This window comes from Schistocerca serialis, chromosome 9 (assembly GCF_023864345.2).
Source record: "Schistocerca serialis cubense isolate TAMUIC-IGC-003099 chromosome 9, iqSchSeri2.2, whole genome shotgun sequence".
Taxonomy (NCBI): Eukaryota; Metazoa; Arthropoda; class Insecta; order Orthoptera; family Acrididae; genus Schistocerca; species Schistocerca serialis.
Genome location: NC_064646.1, coordinates 43,535,823 through 43,554,877, shown reverse-complemented (window position 1 = coordinate 43,554,877; position 19,055 = coordinate 43,535,823). Strand labels below are relative to the sequence as shown.

At 39.9% G+C, this 19,055-nt stretch overlaps 1 protein-coding gene across 1 annotated transcript in view; it reads left to right on the top strand.

Annotated features, from left to right (window-relative positions):
- The window catches only part of LOC126418640 (myotubularin-related protein 3), a 170,051-nt gene that overhangs the window by 95,463 nt on the left and 55,533 nt on the right, over positions 1–19,055 (top strand).

Below are 19,055 nucleotides of genomic sequence, written 5' to 3'. Positions count from 1 at the left end.
AGAGGGTGACCACATGTGACTTCTCACTTCAAGCAGATGCAGGGCTTGGCTGCCCAAAAACGGATAAAGTCAGTCAAACAGGGTTTTATGGCAGAGCTTGACTGAAAGAAAGGAGCTATTGATAGAACAGATCCTGGGGAGCCATGAACAAATTGTCGATTTGGTATTGGAGGGAAGCCTGGTGTGTAAAAATTGTAGACTGAGACCAGGGGGTGAATACAGTGAACAGGTTCAAGTGGATGTAGATTGCAATAGTTATTCAGAGATGTAGCGACAGCCCAGGATAGAGAGCTTCAATGATTGACCTAAAGCAGTCTTAAAGATCAAAGAGAGCATGTACGTGTAACCTAACTCTTACATTCAAATGTATGAGGGTTGGAACTTAAATAGTGGCAACTACTTATTCACAACCGATACAAAAGAGTTACATGTTTGCACCTGTTACTATCCTTCAAAGTAGTCACCAGTATTGTGTATAACCCGTTGCAGTGATATGGAAGGCATAGTATACCATTAGCAGAGCCTGTTCTGTTGATGGTGCAGTCTAAAGCTATGGTGATTCTCGTGTGCAACTTTAATGGTGTTATCCTAACGCATTACTTTCCTTCAAGCAGACCTTCAGTGCATAGTACTACTGTTCATTTTTGGAGCGTCACCTGCTACCAGCTTTGTGAAAGAAGCGGCAACACTTTCTGCCAAACCCACCCATCATTTTGCACAAGAATGCGCAGACGCGTACAGTGCAAGATGTGGCTGCTGTCTTCGGTCGATGGGACTGGGAAGTACTGTACCAACCACCATATTCCCAAGTCCTTGTGACTTTGATTTGATTCCGAAGATGAAGGAACCACTTCGTGGCATTCGCTTCAGAACTGTTCCAGAGATTCGACAGGAAGTAGAATGCTCCATTCGCACCATCAACAGAACAGGCTGTGCTAATAATATACTATGCCTTCCATGTCGCTGTCAACGTTAATAAACTCCAAACAAATTTCAACATAGATGGGTAATGGAAAACTTGCATCAAGTAATTTATTATGTTCGAGATTCTTTTAGAGACTAGCATTTTAGGGTGGATTAATGGAAGTTTTAGAATTTTCAGTGCTCCAGGGGGCTATCCATCTTACATGATAACTATTGCTTGAAAATGTTTGTTTGTGAAGAATTTTTATTATGACCAATTCACTATGCTACATGTGTAGTTTGCTTATGATTATAAAAATACTACAGTAGGCAGTTCAGTTGAAGAGGATGGCAGATCTCTAAAAAGGACAATCATAGAAATTGAGCTGACAAATATAGGTACTGGTACGGTAACTGTGAAGAAACCTTGAGATAAAAAATATGAATATTTCAATCAATGGATGGTAGATGTAAGTACAAAAATGTTTAGGGAAATTCAGGACTACAGAACTGTTTCATTTAAGAATGAAATAAGCAGGAAGTGCAGGGAAACCAGGGTGAAATCATTACAGAAAAAAATTTAAAGGAATCGATAAAAAAATACTTGTCAGACGCCTGAGTCAGCATATAGAAAAGTCAGAACATCTATTAAAAGCAGAGGAGTCGACATTAAGAGTGTAAGGGGAATTCCACTATTAAATGCAAAGGGGGAGTGGGGATAGGTGGAAAGAGCACAGTGAAGGTGTCTATGAGCGGTGTCATGACACGATAGTAGAAGTAGTGAGAGTTGATATGGAAGACTTATGGATAAAATTGCTTGAGAATATTTAAAATCATTGGGGGAAGTGCAACCAATCAAACATGTTGCAAGATGTCAGAAATTCGGCGACAGATATGAGTAAGCCATAATGAAAGACAGATAATGTACAATATTTACAAGAAACAAGAGGGAACATTAAGAATGGAACACGAAGAACAATGTGCTGGGATTAAAAAGAATGTAAGACAGGGGTGTAGTTTTTATTCCTACTGTTTAGCCTGTACTTCGAAGAAGAAGTCACATAAATTAAAGGTTCAAGAGTGGGATTGAAATTCAGGGTGAAAGGATATTAACAATAAGATTTGCTGGTGACATTGCCATCCTCAGTGAAAGTGAAGAGGGGGGGGGGGGGGGGGGAGCAGCAGGACATGTTGAGTGGAATGAAGAGTCTAATGAGTATAGGAGATGCAGTTATGGAGTTCAGCGATGTCGAAAGCAAAATAACACACAGTGAATGAAGCGAGGACATAAAAAGCAGATTAGTGCAGACAAAGAGGGCATTCTTGGCCATATGGAGTCTACTAGTATCAAACATCAGCCTTAATTTGGTGAAGAAATTTCTGAGAAAACATACGTTTGTATGGTAGTGAATCACAGACTGTGAGAAAACTGGAAAAGGAGAAAATCAGAGTGTTTGGGTTGTCGTGCTATAGAAGGTTGTTGAAAATTAGGTGGACTGAGAAGGAATGACGGAGTTTTTGGCAGAATCAGTGAAGAAAGGACATGCGGAAAACATTGACAAGAAAGGACAAGATGTTGTTAAGATGTCAGAGGACAACTTCCGTACTCTTAGAGGGAGCTGTACTGGGGAAAAACTGCAGGGAAAGACTGAGATAGGTATACCTCTACCAAATAATTAAGGATGTTGGGTGCACATACTACTGCGAGGCAAAGAGGTGTGCCGCACCAAACCAGACAGATCTACATCTTCATGTACAGATGACTGGTGACTCAAGAAGAAATGTCAAAGACTCTTTTGAATTCTCAGTGGAGGTTGCTAACCTAGTGTGTTGTAACATAAATGGAATATCATTTATGGTACCTGCCTCCCATTCTGTCACCTTGACTATTTTTGAAAAAATGAAATGAAAAGAAAATGGAAATGTTAAATGCATTGAACTGTGAGGCAGAACAGTCAGATGAAAACATTGATAAGATTTATGTAGGAATTGATAAAATTTCTGAAAATATCATTAATTGAATTAAACTTACTGACTATAATAAAATAAGAGTATACTTTTAAACAATGGAAAGCCAGGGTGGAATAACTAACAGTATTATGAAGAGGAAAGATTGATACACTGAAGCACTAAAGAAACTTATATAGGCATGCATTTTCAAATACAGAGGTATGTAAACAGGCAGAATACAGCACTGCGGTTGTCAACACCTATGTAAGACGACAAGTGTCTGGCGCAGTTGTTAGATCAGTTACTGCTTCTACAGTGGCAGGTTACCAAGATTTAAGTGAGTTTGAACATGGTGTTATAGTCGGTGCCTGAGCGATGAGACAGCATCTCCGAGGTAGCGATGAAGTGGAAATTTCCCTGCTTGACCATTTCATGAGTGTACCGTGAATATCAGGAATCTGGTAAAACATCAAATCTCTGACATCACTGCAGCTGGGAAAAGCTCCTGCATGAACGGAACCAACGACTGAAGAGAATCATTCAATATTACAGAATTGCAATGTTCCGCAAATTGCTGCAGATTTCATTGCTGGACCATCAACAAGTGTCAGCGTGCGAACCATTCAACGAAACAATCAATATGGGCTTTTAGAGCTGAAGGCCCACTCGTATACCCTTGATGACTGCATGACACAAAGCTTTATGCCTCGCCTACACCCACCAACAGTGACATTGGACAGTTGGTGACTAGAAACAAGTTGCCTGGTCGCACGAATCTGGTTTCAGATTGTATCGAGTGGATGGGTGTGTACAGATGTGGAGACAACCTCATGAATCCCTGGGCCCTGCATGTCAGCCGGGGACTGCTCAAGCTGGTGAAGGCTCTGTAATTGTGTGGAGTGATATGGGACCCCAATAGGTCTAGATATGACTCTGATAGGTGACACTTGTGTAAGCATCCTTCCTGGTCACCTGTATCCATTCATGTCCATTGTGCTTGCCAATGGACTTTGGCAATTCCAGCAGGGTAGTGTAACACCCCACACATCCAGAATTGCTACAGTGTGTCTCCAGGAACGCTCTTCTGAGTTTAAACACTTCCGCTGGCCACCAAACTCTCATTGAGCATATCTGGCATGCTTTGCAATGTGCTGTTCAGAGGAGATCTCCATCCCCTTGTACCCTTACAGATTTATGGGCAGACCTGCAGGATTCATGCCGTCAGTTCCTTCAGCACCACTTGAGACATTAGTCGAGTCCATGCCATGTTGTGTCGTGGCATTTCTGTGTGCTTGGGGGCAGGGGCAGACGATGTTATGCAGTTGTACCCGTTTCTTTGGTTAGGTGTGGGTGGGGGAAAGTAGAAGGGACAGGAGAGAAGTAGAGAAGGGGGAAAAAATTAGTCGATGCATTGGCAGAATAGAAAGAATGTGTGTTATTGTAGTGGGAGCAGGAAAGTTATATGCAGGCGGAGGACAGGAACTAGGGAAGGATGAGGCTGAGGGGGATTACAGGATCGGAGAATATTTTGTTGGGAGGGTTCCCAAATGCACAGTTCAGAAAAGCTGGTGTTCGTAGGAAGAATCCAGATGACACAGGCTTGATGCAGTCGTTAAAGTGAAGCACTTTGTATTGGGCTGTATGTTCAGTGACTGGGTGGACCAGCTGCTTCTTGGCCACATTTGTCTATGGCCAGTCTTGCTGACAGACAGCTTGTTAGTTTGCACATAGCACAGCGGTTGCAGCATAATTTGTGTACCACGTGACTACTTTCACAGATAGCCATGCCATTGATGGGGTAGGAAATGCCTGTGACCAGACTGGAGGAGGGGTGATAAGAGAATGTGTGGGACAGGTCCTTGCATGTAGGTCTGTTGCAGGGATGTGAACTATGAGGCCAGTGGTTGGGAGCAGGGGAATACCACTGCGGGAGGGTTGGGCAGGATAGTAGGTAGGATATTCTTTATTTCAGGCTATGACAAGAGATAGTTGAAGTCCTGGCAGACAATGTGATACAGTTGCTCCAGTCGAGGGTGGTACTCTGTCACAAAGGAAGGGCTCCTTTGCGGCCAGACAGTGGGTAAGTGGGAAGTGTTAGGTGACGAGAGAGAGGGCACAGGGGATATGTTTATATACGAGGTTGAGAGGGTGATTTCAGGCTCTGAAGGCATCAGTGAGACTCGTGGTAAATTTTGAGAAAGTCTGCACGATCCTACAGATGCAATGACTATGCCTGGCTAGGGTGTATGGGAGGGACTGTTGTATGAAATGGGTAGCAGCTGCTGAAGTGCAGGTATTGCTGGTGGTTATTAGGTTTGACAGGGGCAGAGGTACTGATGTAGCCAACCTTGAGGTAGAGGTCAACATTCATTAAAGTGGCTTATTGGGCGGAGAAGTGGCAGGTGAAGTGAATGGGGGAGACGGTAATGAGATGCCGGAGGAATTTATATAAGGTGTCCTTATCCTCAATCCAAATGACGAAGATGCCATTAATGAATCTGAATCGGATGTGGGTTTGGAATTCTAGGTGGTTACGAAGGATTCCCCTTTGTGGCCCATAGCTAAATTGGCATAGGATCGTGTCATGTGCGTGCCCACTGCTGTACCACAGATTTGTTTGCATATGATGCCTTCAGAGGAGAAGTAATTGTAGATGAGGACGTAGGTGGTTGTGGTGACAAGGATGGAGAGTGTTGGGACTTTGGCACTGGCCCTCCAGAAACTAGAGAAAGCATACGCAATGCCATCTCAGTTTGTCCAGCCTGTTGACCTACTCGTGCCTTGGACTACCACAACCCAACACCTCTGCAAGGGCTCCCATCAAACCTCCCCTACATCCCCTTGTTGCCTATAAATCCTGTCTCTCAGATCTACTACATTTGCCACACCCTCAAAAACCCTGCCTTGCAGACTCACTACCTTCACTACCTCAGAAACTCCCACCTACCGCAATACAGAATCCAGAACCTCAGCAGACCCAAAACACAGTTGTGAGCCTTTCCTCCAAAAGCCTTAGTCACACAGAAGTATCAGTCCCTCCCAAAGGTCTTACCTGTCTCCTTACTCCCAAACTGAATCATGCTGGACTCACTAAAGACCTTCTCTCCATCTCCTGGTCCCTACAGTGGAAACGCTATTTCACTACTAACCTCACCAATCGGAATAAACCCAAAAGCAATACTGAACACTACCTGACTCACTCTGCTCTATCCAACCGTGATCCACCACCATTACCACCACCCCCAATAATCCCCAGTTAACATTCCAGAATTACTTAACCTCAAAACTTTGTCCCACCATCGTTTCTCAAACCCCTCAACATGGAAACCAACTTCACATCATAGAAGGAACCACAGTCCACCACCTAAAAGCTGATCCCGACTGTATAATCCTACCTGCCAACAAAGGCTCACCCATTGTGGTTTTTGAACCACAAGGCTCACCTGGCTGAGAAACATCACATACAATTCGTGCCACAGTGGACCCCATTTCAGAAATCCAACAGGCTCTCCTCAAATCCTTAGGTGCATACTAAAACTTACTCCATAGCCTCTCCCCCTCCCTCCCTCCTTCACCCCCCCCCCCTGCATTCCTCCAAACCCCCCCCCCCCCCCCCCCCTCCTGCAACCTTGTGAATCCTGGCACCCCTACCTCATTCATGATCCCTAAATTAGAAAGAGAGAGAGAGAGAGAGAGAGAGAGAAGAGACCAACCATTTTACGGTCCCACCTGCTTTTTATTTCTTCGTTTGTTGTCCTTGGTGTCGATTTACTGTGTTGCTACACTGGCTGAAAGTTGGGCTTTGTGATTTGTACACTGACTATGTAAATAACATAGCTGACAGATGCACAGTTGTTTCACAATACCTTAATTTCACTTTTCATAACCCTCTAATAATACACAGTTATATGTGTATGGGCAGTGCACTATTGTTTAAACTTTCCATAAGCCTCATTAATAGTTTGCAGGCGAACCTCAACATACTGCTACAGTAGTTTTCTGTTGAACATCTATGATCGATAAAAACATAACCACAAACTCCACAATTCTTGAAGAATACTGAGGTAAGTATGGAGCAGACACTGTCACTGTTTCAACACATGGCCTAATTGTTTAACACTTATTACACTGTTATTGTCTGAAACTTGTCCGGGGACTGACTGTCTCGTGACCAAAAATCGGGCCTTTATATATCATCACAATAATAGGTGCTGAAACTACACATTGTTCAAAGTTAAATTTACAGAAATCACAATTAAAACTTAACTCATTAAATTAACTGAATACATCGAAAAATTCTGTCTTTTTAACAGTTTATTCTACCACAAGAGTCAGTCTGAATTATTTATTTAAATCATGAAATTAACAAATATAGTTTCACAGACAATACTTTGGACAAAACTGTCAATTACTTTGGAATTAATTCAGGACTCATTTTGCTAATATATTTTCGAATAGGGCTAAATAAATACTTTAAGATTGCTATTGTTTCATCTTCCAAATGTTTATAATTTGTACAGAATTTATATTTATTTCTACATCAACAGTAGAATTTAAGTTACGAAACAGTTACTGATTTCACCCTATAACAAAAGATACTATCTAGGCATAATCGAAATAAATTAGAAAATCAATTACATACCTAAAACTAAGCACAAAATTAGATCTGGTGTTATATTCTTTAAAACTGAGGGCCAATCTCTCTCTTATGAAAATGCAGATTATACTCGTGTTTGCTAATGGTAAATAATTAAAAGTAATGAAATGAATTTAAGGAGGCAGATGGAAAAACAAGAGGGGAAGAAAAATTATCCCAGCTTGCTTCATCACAAATGGAGCAAGTAAATCACATTCTGTGCCAGGGTTCGACTACCTCTTGTCGTGCCCTGAAATGAGGAATAGCCTACCCTCCATCTTTCACACCTGTTCCACAGGGGTATTCCATCACCCACTGGACCTTAACAATATCTTTGTCCAACCTTGCTTCATCCCAGTTCTCAAACCCTTGCCGTATGGCTCATCTCCTTGCAATAGACTTAGATGCAAGAGGTGTTCCATACATCCCCCCCACCACAATCTAATCCAGTCCAGTGACAGTCATGCCCTATCCCACGAAAGGCAGAGCTGGCGGGGAAAGTAGTTATGTGATCTACAAACTAAGCTACACCACTGTTCTGCTTTCTATGTGGGCATGAAAACTAAGAAGCTGTCCGTCCAAGTGAATGGCAAAGGGACAGCTGGATCACCCAGTTGATGAACATGCTGCCTAGCAAATGCTTCAATTTAATGACCGTTTCACAGCCTGCATGATCCGGCTCCTTGCTACCAACACTAGCTGTTCTGAATTACAAAGGTAGGAACTCAACCTACAACCTATCATTTGCTCCTGTAACTCTATTGGCCTCAGTCTCTCCTATTCCATGCCGCCCACCTACCTTCCCCACCCCCCCTCCCCCTCCCACTCCCTCTTTGACACTACACAGCCTTCTAAACTGCCAATACACCCACTTGTCTTTCTCACCTTCTGTACTTCTCTCCACTCTCCTCCTTCCCCTCCCCTCTGCCCTCAGGCCCACTTCACCCCAAACATCCCAACTTCACATAGCAGCTGTATCATGCCCCCACCACTTCCCTGTATGCTCCCACAAGCACCACTACACCTTCCCCACCCATACACTGCTGTCCCCGTCAGACACAGTCGCAGTCCAGCCAGTGGTGGATATTTTTTTATTTTATTTTTATTTTTTTATTTTTATTTTTTGACCTCTCAAAAGAAGGTGTTTTGGCTGGAAGTTTAAATGCGCAGCAGTATTTTATTGTGCCTGTCTGTGACTCAGTGTCTCCTCCATATGGTGAGCAGCAATCCGTCCTTTTGCATAATATTGTTGTTAAGAGTATTTTGTATTTTACGAGATTTGATTGCAGGGATATAGGGATATTTTCCTAAAGATGAAGATGTCATCACTTCTCCATATCTGTGTGAAAGTTTGTCTTAATTTGTAGTATGAAAATGGTAAATGATTATGATGAGAAAGCTCATAGAATAATTTACAAAGAAAATGAGTAATTGAACCAGTGTCTCCATTTTTCAAATATTCTGATTTTCTTGTCATCTCTGCCTCAGAAGTGTTGCAGGTTATAGCGTAATGGATTGTATTACTGAAATTATTGTAGCAACATGAAAAGCTGAGTTGAAAGTAATAGTTATTGATTAATGAGCTACTTATGAACAAAATTTTGAGATGAAAATGAGATTTTTGTGTAGTTCCACACTTCCAGTGGTTGAAAGCCACTCCTTTCTCTTTTCCTATTGTTCCCAAATTATACACAATAATTTTTTTGTGTAACAGAACCAAATTGGGAGTAGCACAAGGAAAAAAATAAAACTTAAAGAATAAGAGCTGCCTGTAGCTGCAGCCTAGCTTGTCACAGAATGTGCAGAGACTGTGCTGGAAGCCCTCGACTGAACTCGGAACTAGGGGACCGCAGTTAGCTCTGGGGACAGTGTTGCCTGATGTGGGCTCTGTTAAAGCACGTGAGGGGGCAGGCTTCTCGACCTTCTGCATGACTCACCAGAATGTTCAGAATAGACAATCAAACCTCAGATGACTGGTGGTGTTTGCTCCAACAATTAATGCAATCTACAGCTGGGTTGCTGCTGTTATGTCTGGCTATTAGAACAGCAGCTTCAGTATGTCATATGAGCCCCCACCTCATGGCACACACCTAAAGTCTACAAGGTGATCATTCCCATTTCCAACTTTGGTTTTGTTAACGGGGCCATTACTCGCAGTTCGACAGTTGAATACATATCCTGCTTTCCTTTTATTTTATTCTGAGGAGACACTACTGTTTGAGGAGTTCTGGTTGAGACAATATGGGAACATCTGCAGCCTGAATATTTACCAAGACCAATTGGAGAAACCTGAAATAAACAGGTGATTTAGTGGGGACTGTGGAATCTACCGAACTGCATTGGGAGCATAGACAGAAAATGTTTCAGAGTTAAAGCTCCTACTTAATCTGCATAAATAATTTGTAATTACAATGACTTTCCTTCCATAGTCTTTTTAACTATTTCATATGCAGATTCATTACTTTTATATCAATAAACTTTGGGGAACGTGGCCGCAACAACGTGGGACAGCAGCAAGAGAAAGTTCTTTCAGTTGAGTGTAATGTGGAAGTTAGCTTCCAGAAATTATAACTTTGATGCAAGAAAACTGCAAATTTCCTTATTATATTGCTGCATATCAAGCTTTTCCTCTAACAAATCACGTGAGGAGACCATACCCTCATAGACAGTTAACTGCTGAAAGATGCCTATTTTATTACAGATTATCTAGAGAGGGAAGGGCTATAGTATGTTCTTTTGGTACCTTACTGTCAAAGTTCCAGGTCTTGGATACTTACTTAAACTGTGACGTGAGCAAAATCGATGTTTAACTTAGTTACTTGTGTGTTGCATAACTTCATATGGTTTCATAACAGTGTACACACTGTCATTTATGTAGCACAGTGTAGACCACCCTATTGAGAACTCGCATAAAAGCCTGGGATTGTGACCTACAAAAAATACGACTGAGTTTTGAAAGCGGCTCTATAGTTTCTTTCCTAGCCCAAGAGGAGCACTGTTTTGGCAGAACGAAGTATATTCAGAGTCGAGTCAATAAAAAAGTCGCAAACTGGAGTAGAGACATAAGTAGTCTCTACCGGCCTGAAATTTATTTTACTTTTCAACATAATCCCCCTCCAAACTTAAACCGTTACCCCATAGGGTGACAAGGTGTTAAAAGCCTACAGCATAGAATTCATGTGATGAACATTCGGATATAATCGGTGATCTCATGGGCCATAACACGTTTATTTGGTTCCTTAAATTGCTGCTACCCACACAGCTGATGTGTCCTGGAGATAGCAAAATATCCCTAAATGTGGAAACGATGTGGTATCACTGGACAACAAAGGCGGCCAGGACACTCCCTGTTCGTGACTTTTTCTTGTCCTTTGCCCAATTCCTGTTTCCAGTTGAAAAATTTCCACGAAATGTGGTCCTAAAGATACACAAGACAAATTTTGCACCAAATGCATCTGCAGACAATCCCTTGGCACACACAAATTTCATTGTCCTAGGCAGTACACACTTATAGCACACGTGCCGACCTTGTGTAAATGCAGACCACTAAGCGTCGGCCACAAAATACAGTGTATCGCCTTCCTTTCATGTGACGTGCTACCACGTTCTCGATAGATGTAGGCGAGAAATTTAATACAATATCCGGGATTATGGCATTTGCGATTTAGTTTCTGACTCACCCTCGTATGTAGCTACATACTGAAGAATCTGCTATTACACTGAAAAAGTAAATTCTCACATGCAAGCGAGTGACTGGACTGTCAGTGTGATTTCTGGTAGAGTGCAGCCCTGGTATCGCACATGGGACTGATGGGGGGGGAGGGGGGATTGTATTACATTACATTTAGCTTATCACTGCATCAGTTTGCTAACATATTTTGCAGAAGACCATATTATGTATTTGTATAAAGTCGTGCAGCTTGTATCTCTTCCACAAATAAATGAAATGAATTCCAATAACTGTGTGTGTGTGTGTGTGTGTGTGTGTGTGTGTGTGTGTGTGTGTGTGTCTGACATTTCGCATGTGAATTTTTCCCACTCTTTACGTTGAGCATTCCTGTTGCCTTATTCAACACTGCTGTAATCGTAAATTCATTTCTCCACAAAATTACTATTGAAGTTGGGTTCATTTCTCATTTACATAGGCACTTTCATAAAGACTTGCACTGGCAGTCCACACCAGCTCTGCACGATTAGCACTAAGTATAAACGGACAAACAACTTGGCCGGTATAATGGTAATGAATTATACACACAAATCTGTACTTGCAAATAAATCTATCTATTAGTGAAACTGTATTAAAATACTTACAGTAGTTCCTTGGATTACCCTTACAGATAGAAAAGCACAGTGTCAGACTTAAATTTATAATATGTATAGTTTCTGGTCTATCTTTCCTGCCACATACTGTCTCTCTAGTTTACCTGCTTGTAACTCCCATCATTGCCACTCCAAAAGCCAATTAAATATGAAATATGTAACAATACATACGTTACACACTTGTCATTACTATTATTACAAATTAATATATACAAGCCTTCCTTGTGAATCAGTCTGTATCTTAGCGGAAACTGTATCAGAAACACTACAGTAGTTCCTGACATTAGCCTGCACAGATGGGCAGAACACCATGGTGGGGAATTTTAGTTTATAGTGTATATAGTAACAAACTAAGAAATAGTGGAAATTACAACAAATGCTAATGATATATTATGCTGCTTGTGACGTTCGCCAGCTTTATTTCTTTGTTGATTGTCCTCGGTGTCGACGTACTGCGTTGCTGCACTGGCTGAAAAATGGGGTTTGTAATTTTGACACTGACTACTGTAAATAATGTAGCTGACAGGTGCACATTTGCGTGTTACTGTTCTTTACTTTCACTGTTCACAACCCCTCGATAATACACAGTTATATGGCCAGTGCACTATTGTTTAACTTTCCATAAGCCTCAGTATTAGGTTGCTGGCAAACATCCACGTACTGCTACAATACTTGACTGTTGTACATCTACGAGCAGTAAAAACTTAACCACACATTTCATAGTCTTTCAAATAAATTGAACAGTCACTGTCATTGTTTTAACACATGGCCAATTGGTGTAACGCTTGTTTCACAGTTAAGTTGATGCATTGTTGTTGATCTAACCAACACAGGTTTCTTGCTTGGAACTTGGCCATGGTCTGGCTGTCTCAGGGCCAAAAATCGAACCCTTATATATCCTCATCATAATAGGCACTGAAGCTACACATTGTTTGAAGTTAAATATACAGAAATTACAATTAAAACTTAACTCATTAAATTAACTGAATACATTGAAAACTTCCTTCTTTTTAACAGTTTCTTCTACTGCAAGGGTTAAGCTGAATTATTTGTTTAAATCATGAAATAAACAAATATCGTTACGGAAACAATACTTTTGACAACACTGTTAATTTCTTTGGAATTAATTAAGGGCTGCCTTTGCTAACATGTTTTCAAATAGAGCCAAATAGATCCTTTAAGAATACTATTATTTGTTCCCCCAAGTGTTTATAATTAGTACAGAATTTATATTTGCTTATAAGTCAACAATAGAATTTAAGTTGCGAAACACCCTATAACAAAAGATAGTAACTAGGCATAGTCAAAATAAATTAGAAAGTCAATTACATACATAAAACTAAGCACAAGATTAGATCTGGTGATAAATTCTTTAAAACTGAGGGCCTACCTTTCTTTTTTATGAAAATGCAGGTTATACTCACGTATGTTAATGATAATTAGTTAAAAGTGGGAAAAAAATGAATTTAATGCAAATAGCTAACTGGGCAATTCAAATCCTCATATAAAATATTTACATACAGTGTATTGTACATTTGCACAAAATATCCACAAGTTATAATTTTAATAAAAATTAGGCATCTTCATCATAAGTGATGTCCTCCTCAAATAAACAAAGATTACATTCTAAGATACATACCACTTGATAAAAGTCCTGTCTTGCTTCAAATAATAAATCCTCATAGGTTGCAATAAGTTATATTACACTGCACATTGCAGTTCACATTTTAGTCAGAAAATTTCACTTGCTCAATGTTCAGTATTTTTCACAAGCACTTTCACACTTTTAATGAGCTTTTACACATTTTCTCACCAAGTTGTCCACACCTTCAACAGGTCCAAGTGGCAGTTAGCAAGGAAATGCACTGCTATCAGTTCCCTTGGAGGTGGTTCTCCTCCACCACAGTGCATGAAAAAATTAGACAAAATACTCTACTTTAGTACACTTACTTTTACTTCTAACTTAAATCTAAGAAAACAGTATTTAACACTAATGGCAAATAATATTCATTACATCATAAATAAATACATTACATAGTTCTCAAAACATTAAAATAATTAGCACTAAAATTGACTATAGTATGAACATGCGGCTTTTCGCGGATGATGCTGTAGTATACAGAGAAGTTGCAGCATTAGAAAATTGTAGCGAAATGCAGGCAGATCTGGAGCGGATAGGCACTTGGTGCAGGGAGTGGCAACTGTCCCTTAACATAGACAAATGTAATGTATTGCGAATACATAGAAAGAAGGATCCTTTATTGTATGATTATATGATAGCGGAACAAACACTGGTAGCAGTTACTTCTGTAAAATATCTGGGAGTTGCGTGCGGAACGATTTGAAGAGGAATGATCGTATAAAATTAATTGTTGGTAAGGCGGGTACCAGGTTGAGATTCATTGGGAGAGTGCTTAGAAAATGTAGTCCATCAACAAAGGAGGTGGCTTACAAAACTCTCGTTCGACCTATACTTGAGTATTGCTCATCAGTGTGGGATCCGTACCAGATCGGTTTGACGGAGGAGATAGAGAAGATCCAAAGAAGAGCGGCGCATTTAGTCACAGGGTTATTTGGTAACCGTGATAGCATTACGGAGATGTTTAATAAACTCAAGTGGCAGACTCTGCAAGAGAGGCGCTCTGCATCGCGGTGTAGATTGCTCGCCAGGTTTCGAGAGGGTGCGTTTGTGGATGAGGTATCGAATATATTGCTTCCCCCTACTTATATATTCCCGAGGAGATCACGAATGTAAAATTAGAGAGATTAGAGCGCGCACGGAGGCTTTCAGACAGTCGTTCTTCCCGCGAACCGTACGCGACTGGAACAGGAAAGGGAGGTAATGACAGTGGCAAGTAAAATGCCCTCCGCCACACACCTTTGGGTGGCTTGCGGAGTATAAATGTAGATGTAGATGTAGAACAGTGGTGACTAGAAAATGTTTTAAATCAAGTGCATATTACATTACAAATCATTACTCTAAGTCATAACTGCCAGAAACTGGTTAAACTTGAAAGATTTGGATCTATTTCCCATTTTCAAAATAGCAAAAACTCAAAATGTGCAGTAGCATAGCTTTACTAATCGTTACGTTATGAAAAAATTTAGTCATCATCACATAACTTAATTACTACTCAGATCAAAATTAAGGGGATGGAAGTTGTACCAAATCATTGCCCCATTTCTGTACTCAACTGAGCACTACTCTCATTCAAACTGAAAATTAAATCCTCACAAAATGTTACCAAATAGTTGACCTGTCAGAATATTCACTTCACTCTAGCACTGCAGTTATTAGTTAATCAGCAAACTTATTGTTCTTCGTTCCAGTCTTATCACTTTAAGCCCATAATTCCTCAGAACACAAATAGAAGTTTTCAGATAATCTATATATCCAATAATGCAGCATTATATGACTTGTACCTCACTAAAATATTGCTCTATCTGTTAAGCTCTTTCCCAACTGCAGCATCATGAATTGCACAATATACACAATACACAAGGTTGCCTAGTTCAAAAATAGATCATCAAGATAGTTACACCACATTTGTTTGTATACAGTTACCTTTTTCATTAATCATGTCTGTCAGCTCCATTATTTTACTTACCTTTCTTACCTCATTAACTAGTGGAGCGCATTCTCAAATAAAATATCCCTACTGCAGATACAGGCTCCCTAACCGTTAAGACCATAACATTATTCATTATTTTATTATATCATTATTGTTTTATTATCTGATAAACACCTGCCTTGCTTACCTAATGCAAAATTGATTCTACAGAAAAACACTCCACAGTAACAGATCATTAATCTAAGGCAAACTTAACTCTCATTATTGATCGGACAAAATTATCACTTTGAAAAACTACTGTTTCACTGTATTCCATCAAATTGCCTAAGATTCTAGCCTGAAGGATGATATACATACAAACCGTGCGTATTCTTTCCACACACATTACTCCAGGCAACTATGTTGTAATTCCTTAATATTAGAAATGGTTGTACCATGACACACTTCTATGGGCAGATAGTTATCTTCATGTACTGATTGCACTGAACACAAACATTTCTATTATATCACAATTAATATTAAGATCCAGTATTCAAGATGGTTTACACTGCATATTGCCTCTGCTGCTGCACCAATGAGCTGATTACTTCAGATTATCCCCGACACATGCTGACACCTTTCATTTTCTCTTGTTTGTTTGACAGAATTCTTTAACCATGGTACTACTTTGCTTTCTTCCATCCTCTCATGACACTGCCTCAGCAAACATGAAAAATGAGACAGACAGCTGGGGTAAGCATTATCGCCACTTAATGAATCCAACACAGAATGTTGAACCCCCTTCTTGCTAAATGCACAAGAACTCAGTCCCAAATATTACATCAATGCTGAGATTTTGAATTACCAAGAAATTGTACTCCAACAGCTGTCCTGCCAATTCCACAGTTAATAGTACCTCTTGTGTCACACTCTGTGATCACTTACCAGTAGCACCAATAATTTTTATTCCAGAAACATGCATCACCACTATACCATCTGTGTTCTTAATAGATTCAAAACATGCCTGTGAAATGCCATTCAAATCACTACTGCTGTCCACTAAACACTGAACATGTATACCTTGTACACTTACTGTTATTACAGGGTTACACACTTCCTTTTTGCTTACCATGTGGTCTTCTTCATACAACAGATCCTCATTAATTCTCTCTTTACTTAACACATTGCCCTCATTATCAATTATAAATTCAAATACCCCATTCTCAACACTACTGGATTCGTCATTGCTGTCATCATTACAGCTACTGTCAGAATTAGACCCTCTGTCACTTTCTCTATGCTTTAGATTTTGTACGTCTTCCGTGTTTATCTCCATTTCAGTCAATTTTGAATCTACATTTTTATTTAATTTTACCAGTTTTTCCTCTGCCATTACTGCACTCTTGGTTTCTATCTCAGCTTCTGAATCATTTTTAATGTAATTGATTTGGTTCTCAAGTTCAACTCTACTTCCAGCACAAATTTCTCAGATGCCTCCACTCTCCTACTGTAGTCATCACAATGTTTCTCTCTCTCTCTCTCTCTCTCTCTCCTGCATATTTACTACTCATCAATGTTAATTCCTCATTCATGTTATGTACTACTTGCTTTATCTTTTCATCACAACTGCCTCAACCTTGTTATTTAATTCAGAAAGATGAAAGCTGACTACCTGAATCTCCTTTTTAACTACTTTCTTCAGTTCATCCTTTAAGCTAACCATGTCAGTTCTAATGCTGTCAGTTGTCTTTTCCACCCTATTAATGTCTTCTTTCATACTCTTTTCCATCCTATTAATGTCTTCTTTCATACACATACTACTCAAACCACTCATAATTTGCCTTAACGTCGCTTCCAGTTTTTCGTATGCTATAAACTTTTGCTCTTGCTGACTTTCACTATTAGGTTCCTTCCTCTTAACCCTAATGATTACATCCACTTCAGTACTGTTTTTGTCCATTTCGCTCACATCATCACACAGTGTAGATGACGCTTTAATCATTTCACCTACTATAAGACTTTCGTCCCCATCATTCAAAGTTACATTCATGTCTGATTTATAACCACCGTGATCTACAGAACCAGTCTCCTGTTGTCCCTTGTCTCCCATCACACTGTCTTGTTCGTTATGGCCACTTAATATAAAACGGCCTTCGCTACAAATTACCTTGTTTTTCATCACTCTGCTGCTGCTGCTGCTGCTGCTGCTGTTGCTGTCATCTCGATTTGTCATCTGCACGGCTGCTGCAAGTTGTAATTCTGTCGGCGAGGTGTCTTGTTTAACCCAGGCAGCTGTGTCCACCTGCCTGCTTATTGGCTTCTCCTGTACTCAATGGCTGCTTCCATAGAACCCACTCACGGATTGGTTGCTGTCCTACTGTGGCCAAGAAACCCCAGCCCTGATTGGCTGTTGCATCCTCCTCAATTTAAAACTGTACTGTAAACCACTCAAGTTCACTGTCAAAGTTCATGAGTCCTAGTTTTTGGTGCCCACATAAAATAGTCCCCACCCAGGGCACCAAATGTGACGTTTGACGGCTTTATTTTTTTGTCAGTTGTCCATGGTGTCAACATACTGCGTTGCTACACTGGCTGAAAAATGGGGTTTGCAATTTTGACACTGACTGCTATAACTAATGCCCGACAGGTGCACATTTTTGCGTTTTACTGTTCTTTACTTTCACTGTTCACAACCCCCCAATAATACACAGTTATATGGCCAATGCACTATTGTTTAACTTTCCATAAGCCTCATTAATAGGCTGCCGGCCAACATCCACATACTGCTACAATAGTTTACTGTTATACATCTATGAGCAGTAAAAACCTAACCACACATATCACAGTCTTTCAAATAAATTGAACAGTCACTGTCATTGTTTTAACACATGGCCAGTTGGTGTAACGCTTGTTTCACAGTAAAGTTGATGCATTGTTGTTGTTCTAACCAACACAGGTTTCTTGCCTGAAACTTGGCCGTGGACTGACTGTCTCGGGACCAAAAATTGGACCCTTATATATCCTCACCATAATAGGTTCTGAAACTATTTGAAGGTAAATTTAAGAAATCATAATTAAAACTTAACTCATTAAATTCATTGAATATATCAAAAACTTCCTTCTTTTCAAAAGTTTCTTCTACTGCAAGGGTTAAGCCAAATTATTTATTCAAATCATGAAATAAACAAATATCGTTACACAAACAATACTTTTGACATCACCGTTAATTGCTTTGGAATTAATTAAGGGCTGCCTTTGCTAACATGTTTTCGAATAGAACCAAATAGATCCTTTAAGAATACTGTCAGTTGTTCCTCCAAGTGTTTATAATAAGTACAGAATTTATATCTGCTTATACGTCAACAATAGAATTTAAGTTACAAAACACCCTATAACAAAAGATACTAACTAGGCATAGTCAAAATAAATTAGAAAATCAGTTACATACATAAAACTAAGCACAAAATTAGATTTGATGTTAAATTCTTTAAAACTGAGGGCCAACATTTCCCTTTTATGAAAATGAAAATGCATATTATACTCATTTATGTTAATGGAAGTTAGTTAAATGTGAAAAAATGAATTTAAGGAGGCAGATGGCAAAACAAGAGGGGAAGTAAAAATATCCCGGCTTTCTTCGTCACATGCTGAAAGCAGAACCCAAATAGAAAACACTTTGACAATTGTAATATGTG